Source organism: Nicotiana attenuata, chromosome 2 (assembly GCF_001879085.1).
Source record: "Nicotiana attenuata strain UT chromosome 2, NIATTr2, whole genome shotgun sequence".
NCBI classification, from domain to species: Eukaryota; Viridiplantae; Streptophyta; class Magnoliopsida; order Solanales; family Solanaceae; genus Nicotiana; species Nicotiana attenuata.
The window spans coordinates 54,475,499-54,486,403 of record NC_031990.1 but is presented as its reverse complement, the minus strand read 5'-3'; positions in this window follow the sequence as shown (position 1 = coordinate 54,486,403).

The following is a 10,905-nucleotide window of genomic DNA, read 5'->3' as shown; positions in this document are numbered from 1 at the left end:
TTTTCGCGAACCAGGACTGCGCTGACAGCGACTTCGGATACCGCCAGATATACTAGCAAAGGCTCGCCTGGATTCGCTTTGACTAGCAGCGGTGGTGAAGATAAATATGCCTTTAATTTTCTCAGGGCCTCGATGCATTCCTCGTTCCACTGTAGCCCGTGATCTTTCCTCAATACGTTGAAAAATTTGTGGCACCTGTCAGAGGATCTCGAGATGAACCTGGATAGGGCGGCTATTCGCCCCGTCAGCTTTTGTACCTGCTTTTTGCTGTTCAAAGTCTCAGGTATTGCGTCTATTGCCTTGATTTGGTCCGGGTTGACCTCGATACCCCGTTGTGACACGAGGAAACCCAAAAATTTTCCCGAGGCCATGCCGAAGGCGCATTTCTCTGGGTTCAACTTCATCCCGTACCGTCTTAATATCTCGAAGGCTTCTTTCAGATGGTAGATGTGGTCTTCTTTCTTTGCCGACTTCACTAGCATATCGTCGATATAGACCTCCATGGTTTTGCCGAGCTGTTCTTTGAACATTTTGGTGACCAATCTCTGATACGTTGCCCCTGCGTTTTTGAGCCCGAAGGGCATCACCTTATAGCAATACGTCCCTTGGTGGGTGATAAAAGTTGTCTTTTCTTGGTCCTCTTCGGCCATCATGATCTGGTTGTAGCCGGAGTAGGCATCTAAGAGGCTTAGCAGTTCATGTCCTGCCGTGGCGTCGATCAACTGGTCGATGTGGGGTAACGGGAATGAATCTTTTGGGCACGCCTTGTTAAGGTCGGTGAAATCTACGCACATTCTCCATTTCCCGTTTTTCTTTTTGACCATGACGACGTTGGCGACCCATTGGGGGTATTTTGCTTCTCTGATGGACCCGTTGGCCAGTAGCTTATCTACTTTTTCACTGACCGCCTCGTTGATTGCGGCGTTGAACTTTCTTCTGAATTGCCGCACGGGCGGATACAACGGGTCGGCGTTCAGCTTGTGAGTGGCGATGTCTTTCGAGATCCCCGGCATATCTGAATGAGAAAAGGCAAACAGATCCGCGTGGTTAGTTAGAAATTCACGGTACTTACTTGGATCGCAGAGGCTGTGCCCGATGTAGGCTTTCTGTGTGTGGTTGGTGACGTCCAGTTGGACTGGGTCGAGATCCTCGATCGTCGCTTTGCAGGCTTCTACGACGTCGGGATCTTCGATGACTTCCATTGTCGGGTCGACCTTAGTCCTCGACATGGCTGATTGCTATGCCTCCGCACTTGCTCCCTGCAACTATTTGGTGTGGGCGCAGTCTTGAGCGATTCGGTAGCATTCTTGTGCGGTGCGCGGCTTGCCCCGAATGCTAAATATTCCCCATGGGGTGGGGAACTTGATTACTTGGTAGAAGCTTGAAGGGACTGCTCGCATGGCGTGTATCCAAGGGCGTCCTATGATGGCGTTGTAGGCTGTCTCCTGGTTCATGACGTGGAAAGTGGTTTCCAGCGTGACTCCTCCTACCAAAACCGGCAATGATATCTCCCCGGAGGTCCGTTCTACTGCATTGTTAAAACCAGTTAGTGTTATGCAACGCGGTATTATCTTATCTTCAAGTCTCATTTGCATGAGGACTCTTGGATGGATAATACAGGCGGCGCTTCCATCGTCAACCATGATTCTCTTAACATCAGTATCGGCAATACGTAAAGTTATGACCAAAGCATCATAATGAGGAAAAGACAAACCGTCGGCATCGAACTTACCGAAGATGATACTTTCTTCGAAGTCGTCATACCGTTCATGGGCGATTGTTCGTTTCAGTTTGTGCGTGGTGGTGAACTTTACGTGGTTGATTGTTGAATCATCGCCGCCTCCGACGATCATGTTTATGGTGCGTGTTGGCGAAGGTGGTCTCGGCGGCCCTTGGGGTTGTTCCCGCCCTCGTGCGAAGTTGGTCTTTCCCTTATCGCTAAGCAGCTCCCTCAGGTGTCCTTGGTTCAACATCCTGACTACTTCTTGTCGTAGACCTATGCAGTCTTCGGTTTTGTGTCCTCTTTCCTGATGGAACTCGCACAGGACGTTCGATCTCCTTGTGGTAGGATCTGATTTCATTTTCTGCGGCCATTGCACCTTGGTGCCCAGTTTCTCTAATGCGTACACTATTTCTGAGGGAGACACGCAAAAGTTATGGGCAGATAATAAAGGGGGCATACCTTTTTCGTTCCGGAGTGGAGCGACATGTCGTTGCAATGCCTCTGTGTGCCTCGGCGGTGGTGGATGGGAGGATCTAACGTAGGGCTGATGCCTTTCTTTGTTGAAGCGCGGGAGTTGTTCCCGTCGCCCGTCGTTGCGTCGATCCCTTCTTGTTTCTGATTGTATCGACGTTAGCCGTTGGGTCGGTCCATTGAGGTCGTCCTCATCCGCTCGTACTTCGGCACAGTAGGCGTTGTGGATCTCTTCCCATGTGGTGGGGGGATATTTTATGAGTCGGCTCAGTAGCTTTTTGGTCGCCCTTGAACCATCTCTATTCAGCCCGTTTTGGTAGTAACTTATGAGCACCGGGAATTTTGTCCACTCTTTCCTGATGCTCTTTCATTTGATCTCGAAGTGCCTTGTTCTCATTCTCCATTTCTTCCATCTTTTTAAGGATGGCCGCGAGTGCACCATCGTTGGCCTGGACATCGACATGAGTGTTGCTTGCTCGTACAGCGCCAAGTTCACCGTTGGCAGTAGTGACGTCTGCTGCCGGTGAGTCCCTGGTGTTGCCTTGAGGCGATTTCTCGAGCAAACTGCTTAGAGTGTTTGTCAACCACTCTTCCAGTAGCTTCTTGACTACCGGGGGTGTTTCTTTGGCGGCCGATGTAGAAGCCCGTTCTCGTGCAGAATCGTTAAGTCTTCAAGTGAAGAGGGTGAGATCTCCTCATCTGGTGCACTACCAGGTGTTGCGCCTATGATGTTTTCTCTACCGGCCTCGTTGAGAGGGCCTATGAGGTTGGTTGCTACATCTGCTATTGTTTTCATCCGTGCTTCTCTTTCTGCCATCGTTCGGTTTCTGAGGAGTACGAAGAACGGTGACCGTTGTTTTTTGATATCCTAGGTATGAACTATGGTTTCGATTGCCGAAATCCCCACAGACGGCGCCAAATTGTTTGGCTCAAAAGATATTGATTACTTTATAAGCGAAAAAACAATTAAAATGAATCACAGGTAAATCGTAACCGAATATAATGAGACCTAGAAATATGTATTATGCTTGTTATTGCTTCAACAACTTGGATATTCGAGAGAGAAAGGAGTGCTTGTTTAGAGAGACAGAGAGAGGAAAAGAGTTTGTTATTCAAAGATCAGATGCCTTTACAACATTGGGATCCTCCTTTATATAACAGGTGAACTCCCTTGAAACAATAAAATAATGCAGAGATAGGTCACGTGCTTTCGAGGAGACGACGAGACCTAAAGGCACGTTTCACCCCGACATTCTTAGGTCGTACCCTCGTTTCGACTATTGCTTAGTCGCGGGTCGTTGCTACCGTAGTGGGCAGAATTTGATCCCATACACCCCCCCTTCCCACCCACCCCATGGGTGGGGATAGTCACATATTTATAGCTGAAGGGATAGGCAGCAACTCTGAATCCCTCAACTACACGTTGGAGGGGATAAATCGTGTGAGCGAGATTACAACTAATGCTGATATTTTCGGCCCAACAGAATTGGTCACAATTTCCGGAAAGATTCAAATTCTATGACCAAGTCTTCGAGAGCAGGGCTATGCATAATTTGGTAAATACCGAATTACCGTATCGAAACCGAAAATTTTGGTATTTGGTATTCGATATTTTGGTAATTGGTATGGTATTTGGTTTAAGTTTTAAAAGATATTGGTATTAGGTATGGTATTTGGTATTTTAAAATGAAATACCGAAATACCGATACCGTACCGAAATATATATTATATTACACAATACACATATTATTAGTTATAACATAAATATAAAAATCTAAAATTTTACTTTCCTTTATTCTCTAAGTTCATCAATTAACTCTAAGCAAGTAACAAGACATTTCTAATGATCAAATTTATTCTTTTATGTACAGTTTTCTCTCTCTAAGTTGGTATTTGCTAGTTTTGGACAAAATTTTTGTCAACAAATATTTTTATTTTTGTACTTTTGAGTATGTTAACTTAGAATATTACAGTCTATGACTTTATGCACTAGTTAGTATTCGAACCGAATAAACGAAGTTACCAAACCGAATAAACCGAAATCGAAAGGAGAAAAACCGAACCATACCGAATTTAATTAGGTACGGTATTGGTATTGCATTTTAACAAACCGAATACCAAAAATACCGTACCGAAATGTCTAAATACCGTACCGTACCGACCGACGAACACTCCTATTCGAGAGTCTTCAACTCCATTCCCGCCTTTGCCCCTTCGAGTTGTTCCACATCATATAGCTCCAATCACAATTCACGCACTTCAAACCCATGACTTCGAAGTAAAGGTGTCTAATGGCAGGGCCGGGTTAGTGGGGGTTTTGACACAGTTACCCACAAAAATAAAACTATTTACCCTTGTCTACTCATTTATTTTTCTACCCGTAAACTAATTACATTTCCTACCCATAGTAGTTTTTGTGGAAAATTTTTTCTTTATTCTCCATTCTTTTTATTTCTATGCTTCTTTTTTTTTCTTTTTTTTTTCTTTTCTCCTTTTCTTTTTTCTCGGTTTCTTCTTATTTTTTTCTTTTTTCCGTTTCTAATTTCATTTAACTTATTTTTTTATATTCTTTTTCTCTTCATAATCTAATTTCATTTACTGTTTTCACTATTTTTTATTATTCCTTTTTTATACTATTACTAAAAAAATTAAATTGTGTACCAATTAAATGTAACTAATACAACCAAAAAATATTAACTAACATATGATACCAATATAGTATATAGCTACACCAACAGGGTATACAATTATACGCAAAGAGTTAAAAAAAAATTAATTCAATTATTAAACTGAAATAATATTAGTTGTCAGTAAAAATTTCAAAATATTCTAAAAGGATCTAATTGTAAGAGTATACCGTTACATTATATATCATACTACAATATTTTTTATTTTTTTTGCATTTTCAATTTGCCCCTCACGCTAGTTAAAAGCTTAAAGCAAATTAAAAGGGAAAAGACAAGTGAATTTACGTGCAATAAGTATACTATTATAGTATATTGTATACTATTACAGCATACTGTTATACTATATTGCATATTATTACAGTATACTATAAGAATATATTGTATACTATAATAGTATATTGTTGCAGTATAACTATATACTCCTATAGTATATTGTATACTGTTAGGTAACTGTGTTCTTCTTCGATTATTACAATATACCGTTGCAGTATATTGTAAACTATAATAGTATACTGTTGCAGTATAGCTATATACTCCTACAACATATTGTATACCGTAGCGGTATACTGTAGCTATGTTCTTCTTCGATTTTCAACTGAAAATTTCGATCCTAATCACCTCAAATCAGCTCCAAATGCTATCAAATTTCAGTATGAACTTCCAGAAGGTACTATAAGCAATATTTAACAACACCCACTTTGAATCAAACAAGAAATCTTCAAAATAAAATTTTAAATTCAAGGGCCAAGGCAAGAGCAAGAGCTAGGGAAAGAACAATCAAGAAAAAGTGGAGCAGAATTGAAACTATCCATTTTCGTTAGTGGAGCAGAATTGATCCACATAATCTTCGTTAGTTTGAGCATTGGGAAGGTCAAAATCTTTACCCCTACCAAAACGAATGGATTCAAATATTTTTAATTTCAAATTGCCAATAGAAGTAAATTGATCAAGAGCTGGAATTGAATCATAATCTTTAGCACTTTATACTTGAAATATGCAGTCATGATTGAATTCTTTTTTCTAGAAAAAAGAAATCAAGAACAATAACAACAAAGAGGCCCTGTTGTCAACAATCCGATACCCTATTGTCAAGAATACCGGTAAATAATTTGGGTTTCATGGGTAGGAGTAGTAAATAGTTTGGGCCTGGGTATTAAAGGGTAAATAGTTTGGAATTAATGGGTATAAAGTGAGATTTTCTCATAAAAGTTCACCAAACCGGGCTGGTTATCGATTTTTTCATACCGGGCTTAACGGGTCCTAGCCTATCCGGGTAAAAATTAAACCGGAACGGTTGCGGGTCTAAGGGGTCGGGCCGGATTTATGTAAAAAAAATTGTATTATGTATAATTAACGTAATTTTATATTATTATAAACTAAAAATATAAAACAAAAAATAATCTTATAAAAAGAGTGTTTGAGTAAAGGATACAGAGGATTTAAATTTTAAAATTCTTATATTTGCAAAATTCATTACGAATTTAAGATATTACAGCGAACATAAAAAAATTATAACTTATAGTATAAATCTTATATTAGATACTAGAGTGTTATAATAACTTGATATATAAGGATCAAGCTTCAAAGGCTTTCATAGTTTCATTGTAAATTTTCATTGCATAATAATACTTCAAATTAATCTAACGAACTAAAGCATAAGCATAAATGCGTCCAATAATTTTAAAATAACACAAATATTCTCAAATCAACTTAAATACGAATTTATGGAGGACGCTCAAGACAACTCTTCATATGCCTCCTCAAACAGCATGTGCCCACCCACTTTAGACGAGGATTTAAGACTCGACCACAGTTCTTGCACTTTACTTTGTGAACTTCTTTATTTTCTTCTACCACCTCAAAGTGTTCCCAAACATATGAGCGAAACTCTAGAAGTACGAGGCATGCTTTAACTTGAATTGAAAATTTGAGTTTGAGAAATGAGATATGAATGAAGCAATGAAGAAGAGGGGAAGTGTATTTATAGTTTTTCAAAGGGCTAAATTAGTAATTACCTAAAGTGTTTTTTTTTTTAAAAAAAAAATTGCCCAAAAAGGGGCTATTCTTGCAAAATATCCGTTGGGCAACGGTCAAATTGGAAACTTACCGTTGCCAACTGTCAAATAGATTTTAAAAAAATAAAAAATTAGAAAATAGCCGTTGAATCGGTCCGGGCCGATCCGGTTAACTGTTTCAACAGTAATTTTCCTTTACCGGGTTTGACCGGTCCGATTAATAGGTATGAAAAAAGTAAACGTCCCAACTCCCTAACCCCCCAAACCCAGCCCTACCCAGCCCCCTACCACCGGTCCGGTTCGGGTACTACCGATCTGGGCCGGTGCGGAACCGGGTCAACCCGTCCCGTTAAACACCCTTACTTCGAAGCCAGCCACGTGTCGTCTATGCCATATAGAGTTTGAATTTTGCCAATACACAATTGCCAGGTTGATTAGGTAATGTATAATTCAAATTATTATATTAAATTTTGTACATGGGCATCTTACATATGAAATGAAACCGAAGTGGGATTACAACAACAACAACAACATACCCAGTATTAATCCACATCGTTGGGTCTGTGGAAGAGTGTACGCAAACTGTCTCGACACAAAATCCATTAAATGTCATGATAGCGCCGGAGGCAAGCCAACAATTAAATACTTAATTTAGGTCTCTTTTTAGTATTTTTGAAATTCATAATTTTCGTCAATTTAATAGTAAAAAGATAGAATTAAAAAAAAAAAAAGAAGATGGAATTACAGAGTAAATAATAACATTTTAACCATTACAATACTGAATAACCCATAATCATCCTAGAACTCGGTGTCACGAGTGCATGAGCATCAACACGGAAAAAATAAAATAAAATATATCATTTGTCCAAAATACAACTTGGACAGGAGGGAGATAAATATAAATACTCTGAAGTAGACTCTGCTGGCTGCGGATCGTAACATAAGATGCAGCTCACCTAAGTCCCCGTATCAACCACGCCGCTGCGCTCACAAGGCCACTAGACATACATGTGCCTGTACAACAAAATGTACAGCAAGTGTAGTATGAGTACGAAAACAATGTGTACCCAGTAAGTATCCCGTCTAACCTTGAAAAAGTAGTGACGAGGGGTCGACTCCGACACTTACTATGGGCTATAAATAAAATTGCCAATGATATGATTTAAACATGAGTTATATAGAATGGCTTTAAGCTCATTATTTTGAAGTAAGTAAGCAATTCTTTTATAATTAAAAAATCTATAAATTTATTTCTCATCATTTAACAATTTATCTCGGGCCAGTGAGGCAATATCATTTATTATAAATTTTAAAGCAATCAACTCAATCATGCGCAAAGCATGTCGAGGTCGTACGACCGGATCGAACATAAATATTTAAATTGTGCACTACCGAGGGTCAAACGGCACGAACCAACATATAAATATAGATCGTGCACTGCCGATGGTCGAACGGCACGAACCATTTATGCATCTATTTAACATGCCGAGGGGAACGGCCCGCCCCCATGAGAGTAGTGGAAATTTACCCCGCTCGCGGAATATAATTGCGACGCAGTTACACATAGATTTCTTAAGTTATTATAATATTCTTCAATTCTTTTTAAAATACGAAGTTCAAATGAAAACTTTTAAGATCTCAAATTCCTCAATTTCAATTCCTTTCTAGACATTTAATAAGCAAACTCAATCTCGCTTCTTCTCAAGGCAAACAATAAACATAAATCAACAACAATATCTACAAGGCATGATGTAAACCTAAAACTACCCGGACATAGGCATAGTAGTAGCTACGTACGGACTCTCGTCACCTCGTGCGTACATGGCCCCCAACAATTAGAAGCACATATTAATTTAGCTCACCTATGGGTTAATTTCCTCTTACAAGGTTAGAAAGGAGACTTACCTTGCTTCGAAGTTCCATAACCGACTCACAAGCCCTTTCGACGACTTAAACCGATGCTCAACGCTTCAAACTAGTCAATAATTGTGCAAACCCATAAACATATACTCATTATAATCCTATTTACAACAATTCCCAACTCCGCTTGAAAAGTCGATAAAATCACCCTCGGGCCCACGTGCCCGGATTCCAAAAATTTACGAAGATAAACTATACCCATAACCACACGAACTCAAATATATAATCTATTCTCAATTCTATGCCCAAATTCGTGGTCAAAATTCAAAAATACCAAATTCTAGATTTTCTACCAAAACCCCACAATTTCTACTAATTTTCATGTTTAAATCCTTATACAATTCATGTATTCAACTTACAATGGATGGGAATAACTTACCTTGGCATAGATGATGAAAACCCCCACTTGAAGCTCTCCAAAATCGCCTCCACCAAGTGAAAAATGGAAGAAAAATAGGCCAAGTCCCGTCTTTAAAAAACCTCACTGCCCAGCCGACTTTCGCACTTACGGACCAACAGCCGCTTCTGCAGCTCCACAGGTGCGGTCAAAAATCCCGCTCATGCGGTCCTCACTGCCCAGCCAAAGCTCGCACTTGCGGACAAAAGGCCGCATCTGCGCAAACCGCTTCTGCGATGGACAATGCGCACCTGCGATGGCCTTCGCTTCTGCGGCCAATACCCCGCAGGTGTGGTTACACTAGATATCAGCTGCCTCAGCTCTTCCTCAAATTTCAAATTCGATCCGTTAACCACCCGGAATCCACACGAGGGCTCGGGACCCCGTCCAATTATACCAACCAGTTCCGAAACATTACGCGGACCTGCTCATGGCCTCAAATCACATCAAACAACGCCGAAATCATGAATCGCACCCTAATTCAAGCTTATGAACATTAGAACTTCAAACTTCTTCATTCGATGCCTGAACCTATCAAATCACGTCCGATTGACCTCAAATTTTGCATACAAGACACATTCAATATTACGGACCTACTTCAACTTCCGGATCTGGAATCTGAACCCGATATCAAAATGTCCACTCCCGATCAAACTTCTTAAAAAACCTTCAAATTTCTAACTTTCGCCAAATGACCTACGGACCTCCAAATCCACTGCCGGACGCGCTCCCAACACCAGAATCACCATACTGAGCTATTTTGAGAATTAGAATCCCAAACGGATATCGATGACATTGAAATGCACTTCAACCCAGATTTATGAAATTCTTCCAAAATGCTAACTTCCGCAATAGGCGCCGAAACGCTCCTGGGACATCCAAAACCCGATCCGAACATACGCCCAAGTCTGAAATCATCATACAAACATGTTGGAACCTTCAAATCCCGGTTCCGAGGTTGTTTACTCAAAAATCCTACCTTAGCCAAATTCTTCCAACTTAAAGCTTCCGAAATGAGAATTTTTTTCCAAATCAACTCGGAACTTCCCGAAATTCAACTCCGACCACGCGTACAAGTCATAATACCTGAAGTGAAGCTGCTCATGGACTCAAACAGCCGAACAATACGCTAGAGCTCAAAACGACCGATCGGGTCGTTACATAGACATTACCCCTACCTATGGCTGTCCAACGGGATGGGAAGGGATAAAATTAAAGCGACGGGACGGGACGGGGCGACATTTAAGCGGGACAGTGGCGGGACGGGACGAGACAAACGGAGCAAAACGGTCGTCCCATCCCGTCCCGCTAACAAACGGGACGGGACGGGACGGGGCAGGTTCTTGGGCCTTAAGTGTAGTTTTTTATATAAAAAAACGTCTAATTTTTTTAAAATGACTAAGCTTTTAAAGTTTGCAACGGCTAGTTTTTTGACTTATTTAACAAACTTAAATGTTAAAACGGAAATTAGAAAACTAAGTAAATAATTATAAAATATTAAAACAAAAGACTTGTAATGAAATATTCTAGTAATTATAAATTTATAATAGAGTTATTATTTATTTAATATTATTTCAAAGTATTAAGTAACTAAGACAGTTCATAAAAAAAATCAACGCTTAGAGCATTTTATTTTATTAATAGAACTTTCAAATCTCAAATACAAATATAATTCTTTTGTAAGAGCACCTA